Source organism: Myripristis murdjan, chromosome 24 (genome assembly GCF_902150065.1).
Source record: "Myripristis murdjan chromosome 24, fMyrMur1.1, whole genome shotgun sequence".
NCBI classification, from domain to species: domain Eukaryota; kingdom Metazoa; phylum Chordata; class Actinopteri; order Holocentriformes; family Holocentridae; genus Myripristis; species Myripristis murdjan.
The window spans coordinates 14,320,730-14,330,456 of NC_044003.1; the positions used below are offsets into that span (position 1 = coordinate 14,320,730).

General features: G+C 38.8%; 2 long non-coding RNA genes across 2 annotated transcripts; both read right to left on the minus strand.

The window, feature by feature from the left end:
- Positions 1 to 1,949: 1,949 nt before the first annotated feature.
- On the minus strand, positions 1,950 to 2,790 carry LOC115356529 (uncharacterized). Its single transcript, XR_003927981.1, has 4 exons — positions 2,700 to 2,790; positions 2,544 to 2,612; positions 2,317 to 2,370; positions 1,950 to 2,192 (listed from the first exon to the last, which is right to left on the minus strand). It is a non-coding gene; the product is annotated as an uncharacterized LOC115356529 (long non-coding RNA).
- A 6,123-nt stretch (positions 2,791 to 8,913) lies between these two features.
- On the minus strand, positions 8,914 to 9,394 carry LOC115356527 (uncharacterized). Its single transcript, XR_003927979.1, has 3 exons — positions 9,298 to 9,394; positions 9,142 to 9,210; positions 8,914 to 8,968 (listed from the first exon to the last, which is right to left on the minus strand). It is a non-coding gene; the product is annotated as an uncharacterized LOC115356527 (long non-coding RNA).
- Positions 9,395 to 9,727: the final 333 nt, after the last annotated feature.

Consider the following 9,727-nt stretch of genomic DNA (forward strand, 5'->3'; position numbering starts at 1 on the left):
TACTACTTACTTGTCCTCAGATTGAGGGTCAAGAAGCTAATCTGAACAACAGCTCTGTGTCTCTTGGTTTAGAGGGACCTCCTTTTATAGGGGCAAGGCTGACAAGGTCTATGGTTTGGTATTGTTGCCTTGCATTTCATAATGTGGAGTTAAGTGGAGAAACACTCATCTAATCAAATTTTTCCTTTTCAATAAATTTGCAAAAATTTCTAAAATTCTGTTTTCACTTTGTCATTATAAGGTACTGAGTGTAGATTAATGAGTGAAAAAAATAATAATTTAAAAGATTGTGGCATCCGGCTGCAACATAACAAAAGTGAAAAAAGTGAAGGTGGTCTGAATATTTTCTGAATGGACTGTATATGAACCAAAAATGGTTCTGATTTGTCCAAAAGAGGTTCAAGCACTAGTCTAATGCTCAGTTCTAGGCACATATGCAGAGATTTGAGACATGGTAAAGATCTAGACATGCTGAAATTTTTTGTCTCCACAGTGTAGATCTAGTAATGTTTGCCATCTATTTTCAGCTGCCATTTTGGAATTATTGGAAAACACATAATAGCAGGTCAGGATGACATCAAATTTTGCAAGATTGTTAGGATACTTAGTTTCCATAAAAAAAAAAAAAAAAAAAAAAAAAAAGCAGAGGGTCAGAAGTGACAGAAAGTGTCTTGGTGTCTAGTGCTGGACACTAGAACCAGAACAGTTCCAATGCTCCTTTACATATGAACATTTTCAATTGTATGGACTTTTTGAAAAACCAACCCAGTCAGAATAAAACATTGCTATTTATATTTCTGCAAACCAACAAATACGTTGAAATATTCTGAACCAAAAATATAATGTTGCACATCAACATTTAGACTTGTAGCCAATGAGGTGGAGCCTGGGTCAATGTCACATGACTGTTAATGGTCCTGCACACACCAACACGAGCTAATGTTTGCTCACAAGCTACTTTAGCTACACTCATTTGCTTCATTAGCTTTGTTAGCCACCAAAACTGCTGTCTTGTTAACATGACTAAACTTTTGCTAATAGTAACCCTCTCATTTGACATGGGACAGCAGTCCCAGTCTGATGGAGTAAAGTCCTGCTGATTGTGCCATCCACCACCTCACCTGCCTCCTAATGCAATGTTTTTCATTCGCTTTAAACTACATGATGAAACTTGCAAATGTGACATTTCAATGTATCTTTGGTTTGCAGCAATATAATACAAAATGTTTTGTTGTATTGTTTGTTTATCTCAGATAGCGTTTAACTGACATGAACTAGAACCCACCCTAAACACTGATTTGAAATATCATTTTAAATATAAAAATAAAGCCATTTGAACTTAAGAGTGCACTTTCCATTCAGTTAAGACAAAATGAATCATTGCTAAAAATCATCACAGTGAATATTTCAATAAAACTATAGACGATATTCACTAGAATAACACAAAGGAAAGTGGCTTTGCCTTTTCGTAATGCAGATATTTCATCAGGGCAGTTTCAAACATGCTGATTACCATTTTTAAAATTTCATCCAGCTACAGAAAACATCATGTTTTCTCAAATGACTGCATGATGCGTCAAGATCAACTTGAAATCTGGCAAGAACATGAACTGTGTAAGCCTTTACTTAGACTGAAGCATGCTAGGCAACTGGTCAAGAAAAATTCATATACCTGCGACATTTTGTCATGCCAAACATATAGCCAAATGATCTTCTGTTATGTCATGATAATAACTTGAATAGGCACAACCTGCAGCTCTGCCAGGAAACATGGCACACTTTCTCTCAGGCTGTGGTGATTTGTTCATTGCTGCTCGCTGCTGTATTTTTATGAGGGGATTACAAGTAGACCTTCTGTTCCCTTAACATAAAGTGAAAAACTCTTCTCATCATCACAGTGAATTTTTCAATCAAATTATATTCATGAGAATAAGACAAAGGAGAGTGGCTTTGAATTTTCATAATGCAGATTTATTCATCAGGGCAGTTTGAAATATGCTGATTGCTTTGAATAGTGATAACACTAGTCATTCTAGAAGTTTCTCAAAATGAAAAGCAGGCATTTCTGTAATTAAGATGTGATCCAGCCCTGGTTGGAGACCTGGTTTCAACGACCACCGCCGCCGCCACCGCCACCACCACTGCTGCCCCACCAATTACTGCCTCCTCCGCCGCCACCACCACCACCTCCCCTGGTGGAAAAGGAGAGGAATTAGATTCAGATTTGATTTGGCATAACAAAATGTATGTGTTTTTTTAGTAGACTACAGGCCACTGTCGTCATAATTTCACAGTTGAGTTTAGAAAGAACCGTACTCAGGGCCTGCGTGATGGGGGTTATAATCTGGATCTGGTCCTTGGGGTCCGCTCCTGGTGGAGGAGAAAAGGAGGAAGATTCAGATTTTTATTGGCATCAACAATTGCTTCACAGAGTCTCCCCTCCATCTATGGTAAAAGATCCATGTATGAAAACAACAATCATTGTTATGACTATATCTCTGTTTCTGGTGTAAATAAAAGTTGAGAAAGCCTGATATATTTACTGTGCTGCAACAGGATCGGCCATGTAGACCACCAGCATCAACACAGCCAAGGCCACAAGACGCTTCATCCTGAAAAACAGAATCCAACACATCACAGTGGACTCCAACAATATTCTCTCATATTAGTTAAGTGATTTTGAAATATGTACTACTTACATGTCCACAGATTGAGGGTCAAGAAGCTGAAGTGAAGAGTGTGAGATCTACAGGTGATGTGGATCTCTGTGTCTCTTGGTTGAGAGGGACCTCCTTTTATAGGGGCAAGGCTGACAGGGTTCATGGTTTAGTATTGTTGCCTTTAGTTTAATTTCCTCAAATTCCTCAAAGTTTAGTGTTTTGTAATATTACAGTAAGGCTGGATATACAGCCCCACTGCATTTCATAATGTGGAGTTAAGTGGAGCAACACTGATCTAATCTCAACCAGGAGCCCTGAGTCAGTCCCCACAGGGTTTCCTCCTTTCATCACTTACTCAAGCTCAAGTCTTCATGCATTGAGTGAAGGATTAGACTCAAAATAATCCCAACTTTCAGGAAACATACATCCTTCATTAAACACACTCTATCATGTAAAATATGTGTTTTGTGAATCTGAGGATTAATGTGACCTTGGCATGGAGGTGTTACTGTGACTGTCTGAAAATTCATATTTTGCAAACCTGTGGAGCGCAGCTATTATCCAACAGTTTCCACAATTGCTATTGTGTAGTGATATTGATAGATGTCCAAAGTATTTTATGTGCCTATCAATAAAAAATAAATATTAAATTAATCATTTATTATTATTTAGTTAGGATGACTACAGAGGTAACACTATTTAGCTATGTTTTAATGCCATGTAAATTAAATCAATGAATGATCCAGTTCCAGCGGTTAAGAGAAAGGATGAGGACACACACGTAAGCAAGAGGTGCAGGCTGCCGAGCAACCACAATTAACACACACTAATGAACACACAGATTGTTTTTTTTTTTTGTTTTTTTGTTTTTTTTTAACTGTAGGATATCAATTAGAAAAAAAGGAAAGCTTAATTAAATTAATTTTAAAAATAATGTGGCCTAAGTTGTTGTGATGAAAAATTCATTCATTCATTCATTCATTCATTCATACCTGTGGAGTCCTGCTACTATCCAAAAGTAATTGCTACTGTGTGGAGACCACATGGATAGAAGAACAAAGGGTCACACCACATCCAGTAATTTCATGCCATTTCCACACACTCCATTTCAAATGTGGTGCAGGGCAGCTCATGTTTACAAACTGAATCAATCCATGCACACAACTTGTGTACATTTAAATTGCAGACCTAAACTGAAGCACTTTTCAAATTGCATGAAACTGACAATATAAAAGTCAGTAACACTTTGAAATCCTGGCTGTTAATGAAGAGTAAATTAATGATATATTATACTTTAGTTATGGAGGTTATACTGTATGGCTCACATTATTTCACCATTAATTTATATTATGTTAATTAATTCAATTACATGTCTATGCACTGTATTCCAACAGTGAAGGGAAATAATGAGGATGCACACCAAGGCAGGAGGTGCAGGCTATCAGCATAGATAGACAATCAGAAACAATGAGGTGCAGGTCTGGCGAAGTAGACCTATGGCAAACGGTAAATGGACTGCATTTGCAAAGTCTACCAACAGCTCAAAACACTTTGCAATGTATTTAAATTTACCAATCCACACACACTTTAACACACTGAAGGCAGAGGATGCTACGCCAAGCTGACCATCAGGAGGAATCAAGTCAGGACCCCTCTGATCACCAGGCGACCTCTTAGGCTGTCTCAGGTGAAACCACCTTTTTCTACGATGGAAAAAACGCGATCGACCAAAGTAAAGACAACAAAAGCAGCAGGAGGCCTCAACAAGACAGGCGCCGAGGATGAGGAGTGAAGAAGAGTGCGGTCACACCTGGGAGGAAGACAGTTTCACTCACACAGATAATTCACCCTCCAACATATGAGACACACACAGAGGAGACCAGAACAGAATAGTAACACATAAAACAACATGGTCAAGACTGAAAGTAGAGATGAGAGTGAGGAAGAAAGAAACTGAGAGAAACACCTAAACAGGGAAGTCATCAACACTGTGGACGAGCTAAAGACTTTAAAAAAATCACTGGATTTCTTTCAAAAACATGGGGAAAATGCAATGACAAAATTAGTCAGAAAAACATTGGAACATTACTTAAAATACTAGCCTGGATATATAAAAACTCAAGAAAATGATCTTTATGATTCTTAATGTGACAATTAACCCTAAAACCTCTAGACCAATAAAACGTTTTGACCCCGAAGCCTGTGCGTCACACAAAAAGTTTTTAACCACCAAGTCTGAATGTTTGGCATCTAAATTCCAGGATGTGTTTTTGGGTGAACAAGCTGAAAGAGCATGTCCCCGTTCACCAGGCAGCCCTCAGTGGGGCACAGGGCAGAGACAGGCCAGCTTCACTGAGGTGTGTAGTGCCAGTTGATTATTTGAGTGTTCACGATTCTGTGACCCTGAAACTCAAAAGGAATGTCAACAAAATCTTGCAAACTAATGAAATAAGATTTGTTGCCCACTTGTTGAAAACTGTATTGTGAAGTCCCAAAAATCAAACATGTAGTGAGGTTATAAAGCCAAAGCATCACTATATACATTCAATAACGTCATTATTGTCAGATTCTTGTGTTTAAATGCTTGTGAAATTCTTTTCACAAGCATTTAAATAGCTGTTTAATTTTAAATGACTTAAAAGTTTTCTTAGCTGTTGACGCTGTGAATTCTCTGTTCTCACCCTGCAACCGTCACTGTGATTATGTGATTTCATTGCTGATATGCAATGTTCGTTGTTGTGTTGTGAAACCCGTAATGGTGAACCAATTCAGATAACAAGGTTGTGAAATGACTGAACATGTTCATCACAGTGTGTTGTAACAACATTTCATGTCACTTATTTGGAAGCCATTAAATGTATAAACATATTAAAATAAAAACAAAAATGAGGAGAGAAAAATAAATACAGTGGAATCTATTAGAAATCCATCAGGTTAGGTGACTCACCTAGATTAAACAGGTTACACTTCTGCTGCCATTACAGTTGTTACTGCTGCTGCTGCTGCTGATGATGATGATGATGCTGATGATGATGATGATGATGATGGATTTCTACAGGAATTTGCAGAGCCTGATTTTGTTCTGGAAATACCATTTTTTCCATCTTGTGCAGACAGTGAAAACCAAATCATGGATTCTGACCTCAGCATAGAAAGCTGTATTAACAGCATAACAAAAGCAGCTTTTTGTCATCTGAGGAAAATTGCAAAAATCAGAAGTCTTTTATTTCTGTCACTATGGAAAACCTGTCCATGCTTTTGTTTCTAGCAGATTTGACTATTGTAACTTTCTTCTCTGTGGCTTGGCTAAAAGGTTTGTTAAATGCCTGCAGCTTCTTCAAAATGCTGTTTGTAGAGTCTTGACCTAGACATGGAAACCTGAACATATCACACCTGCTCTTCAGTCATGGCATTGGCTTCTGGTTCTCTCAAGTTGACTTCAAAATTTAACCTCTTGTCTCCAAAGCAGCTCATGTCCCTGCCTCACTCTACATCTCCCAAATGTTAGTCAAATATTTGCCAGGCTGCACCCTAACAACATTTGACTCTAATCTATTAGTAATTCCAAGAACAACATCCAAATCTGATGCTAGCTTTTAGCCATTATGTGTTTCTTATCGTTTTTTTATTGTTATTGCTCTTGGCATTTCTCGAGCATTTTTATTATTGTCAATATTATGCTTACCATGCATTTGTTTTTCTTTATTTTTATTTTCTTTATTTTTTGTTGAGCACACTGAATTGCCTGGCCATCACATATAAACATTTGATGTTAAACTGTCAAGTTATTGTTAAATACATCTAATCAAGATGCTGACTCATTAGTTTCTTATTTTGACTGCAGCTTTCAGCCAGAAGATGCCATCAGGTGGTGTATGACATTCACCGGACATTTCGACCCTGAACCACGACATCCTCCAGTCGGCGGATCAGCAGTGGTGGCCAGTCATTGCCCATCCTCTCCTGGCTTCCAGCTCAGCTCCTCCCTTCTGTTTCAGCGACAACACGATGCTCTCCCTGTTTCTTCCCCCAACCTGCGCACAGCTGCCTTCCTCTCCCTCCCAGCTATTCCCAGAGCTGTGAGTGTGCTCCACACAGACTGTGCTGGAAAGCCTCTGCAGACGACTTCCATGGGAAAAGCCAGGCCTGCCACCCTTTATCCTTGCACTGTTGGACCAGGTCCTGGTACTTGATGGCTCTCCTCTCCCGGGCCTCGTCACACTCGTCCTCCCACAGGACAGTTAGCTCCACCATGATGAACTTCTTTCCCTCCTCAGACCACAAAACAAAGTCAGGCCCCAGGGATATTTAGAAGACCTGGGGAAAATGTAGTTTCCTTCCGAGGTCCACCCTCATCTCCCATTATTGGGCTGTCTGCAGGAGGCCTCCAGTGTCACCAGTCTTAAACTTACATTTAAATAAAGTTTCACTTGACTTGATTTGATAGATGTACAGCCCAAAAGTGTCAGCCAACCATCCAATAATTACAAAAAACTTCACATGAAACTTCATTTTCATCAAAAACATGATTTTAGACTTATCTGCAAAACCACAGGTTATGTAGAAATGTAAATACAGCCACTTCAAATTCTGCTACACTGTGCTACTAACAAAGACTGTAATAACCATAAGGTCTTGAGTTCTTCGGCTTTGTTTTTGCACATGGCTCTCCATGTGTAAAACCTGCTCACTCTCTAGTTGAAACAAAATGGTACTGATGTGTCCAAAGGGGCTTTCATAATAAGCCCTAAAAGCAATCATTCAAAGATATGTGACTTGCTATTGACATATCTGTACATGCTGAATATTTTTAGCTTTTGAAACCGTCTTGTTTGCCATCAAATTTAAGCTACCATTTTAAAATTTTTGGAAAACCTTTCATTGTCGGCCAGAATGACACCAAATGGTGAAAGATTGTTACTTAACAAACAATCTAAAGGAATTGTCCAAAATTTGCTGTTCACAGGATAAAACAAGATAAAGTAAACATGTTATGAAATGTTGCGCCATGAGCTTACACAAAACCTTTGTTGCTCTTTGTCGTGAAAAATTTCAGCTGCCATTTTGCAGTTTTTGAAAAACATTAAAAAATATTGTCTTCATAAGATAAGATAAGATAACACAAGCCTTTATTGGTCCCACCACGACGAATTTCACACTGCTCCAGCAGCAACAATAAAAAAAGAAAAATAGAAATAAGGAAATATATAGAAATAAGACTCAGGATAAAAAAAAAAAAAAAAATTGAATGCTACATAATCAGTATTGCACAGATGGAGTTAATGTCTTTGTATGTGCATGTGCAAATGCTCTACTGGGAGCAACTCTGATTGTAAAGTCTGACAGTCGCTGGAAGGAAGGACCTACGATATTGCTCCTTCCCACACCATGGATGGAGCAGTCTGTCACTGAATGAGCTCTGCAGAGGTTTCACAGTTTTGTGCATGGGGTGGGAGTTATTCTCCATCATGAACCACAAATAAGATCAACTTGAAATCTGGCAAGAACATGAACTGTGTAAGCCTTTACTTAGACTGAAGCATGCTAGGCAACTGGTCAAGAAAAATTCATATACCTGCAACATTTTGTCATGCTAAACATATAGCCAAATGATCTTCTGTTATGTCATGATATTAACTTGAATAAGCACAAACTGCAGCTCTGCCAGGAAACATGGCACACTTTCTCTCAGGCTGTGGTGATTTGTTCATTGCTGCTCACTGCTGTATTTTTATGAGGGGATTACAAGTAGACCTTCTGTTCCCTTAACATAAAGTGAAAAACTCTTCTCATCATCACAGTGAATTTTTCAATCAAATTATATTCATGAGAATAAGACAAAGGAGAGTGGCTTTGAATTTTCATAATGCAGATTTATTCATCAGGGCAGTTTGAAATATGCTGATTGCTTTTTAAAAACATTCTCAAATGACTGATGCAGACACAAGAATAGTGATAACATTAGTCATTCTATTAGTTTCTCAAAATGGAAAGCAGGCATTTCTGTAATTAAGATGTAATCCAGCCCTGGTTGGAGACCTGGTTTCAACGACCACCGCCGCCTCCGCCGCCACCACCACTGCTGCCCCACCAATTACTGCCTCCTCCGCCGCCACCACCACCACCTCCCCTGGTGGAAAAGGAGAGGAATTTGATTCAGATTTGATTTGGCATAACAAAATGCATGTGCTTTTTTAGTAGACTACAGGCCACTGTCGTCATAATTTCACAGTTGAGTTTAGAAAGAACCGTACTCAGGGCCTGCATGATGGGGGTTATAATCTGGATCTGGTCCTTGGGGTCCGCTCCTGGTGGAGGAGAAAAGGAGGAAGATTCAGATTTTTATTGGCATCAACAATTGCTTCACAGAGTCTCCCCTCCATCTATGGTAAAAGATCCATGTATGAAAACAACAATCATTGTTATGACTATATCTCTGTTTCTGGTGTAAATAAAAGTTGAGAAAGCCTGATATATTTACTGTGCTGCAACAGGATCGGCCATGTAGACCACCAGCATCAACACAGCCAAGGCCACAAGACGCTTCATCCTGAAAAACAGAATCCAACACATCAAAGTGGACTTCAACAATATTCTTTCATATTAGTTAAGCGATTTTGAAATATGTACTACTTACTTGTCCACAGATTGAGGGTCAAGAAGCTGAAGTGAAGAGTGTGAGATCTACAGGTGATGTGGATCTCTGTGTCTCTTGGTTTAGAGGGACCTCCTTTTATAGGGGCAAGGCTGACAAGGTTCATGGTTTGGTCTCACTGCCTTCAGTTTGATTTCCTCAACTTGGGTTTGGTGTTTTGTAATATTACAGTATGTCTGGACATACAGTCTCATTGCGTTTCATAATGTGGAGGTAAGTGGAAAAAACACTGATCTAATCTCAACCAGGCTTCCTGAGTCAGTCCACACAGGGCTTCCTCCTTTCATCACTTTCTCAAGTCTTCAAGCATTGAGTGAGGGATTAGACTCAACATAATTCCAACTTTCAGGAAACATACAACTTTCATTCAATATACTTTAGTGTATAAAATGCTTGTTTTATAAATTTAAAA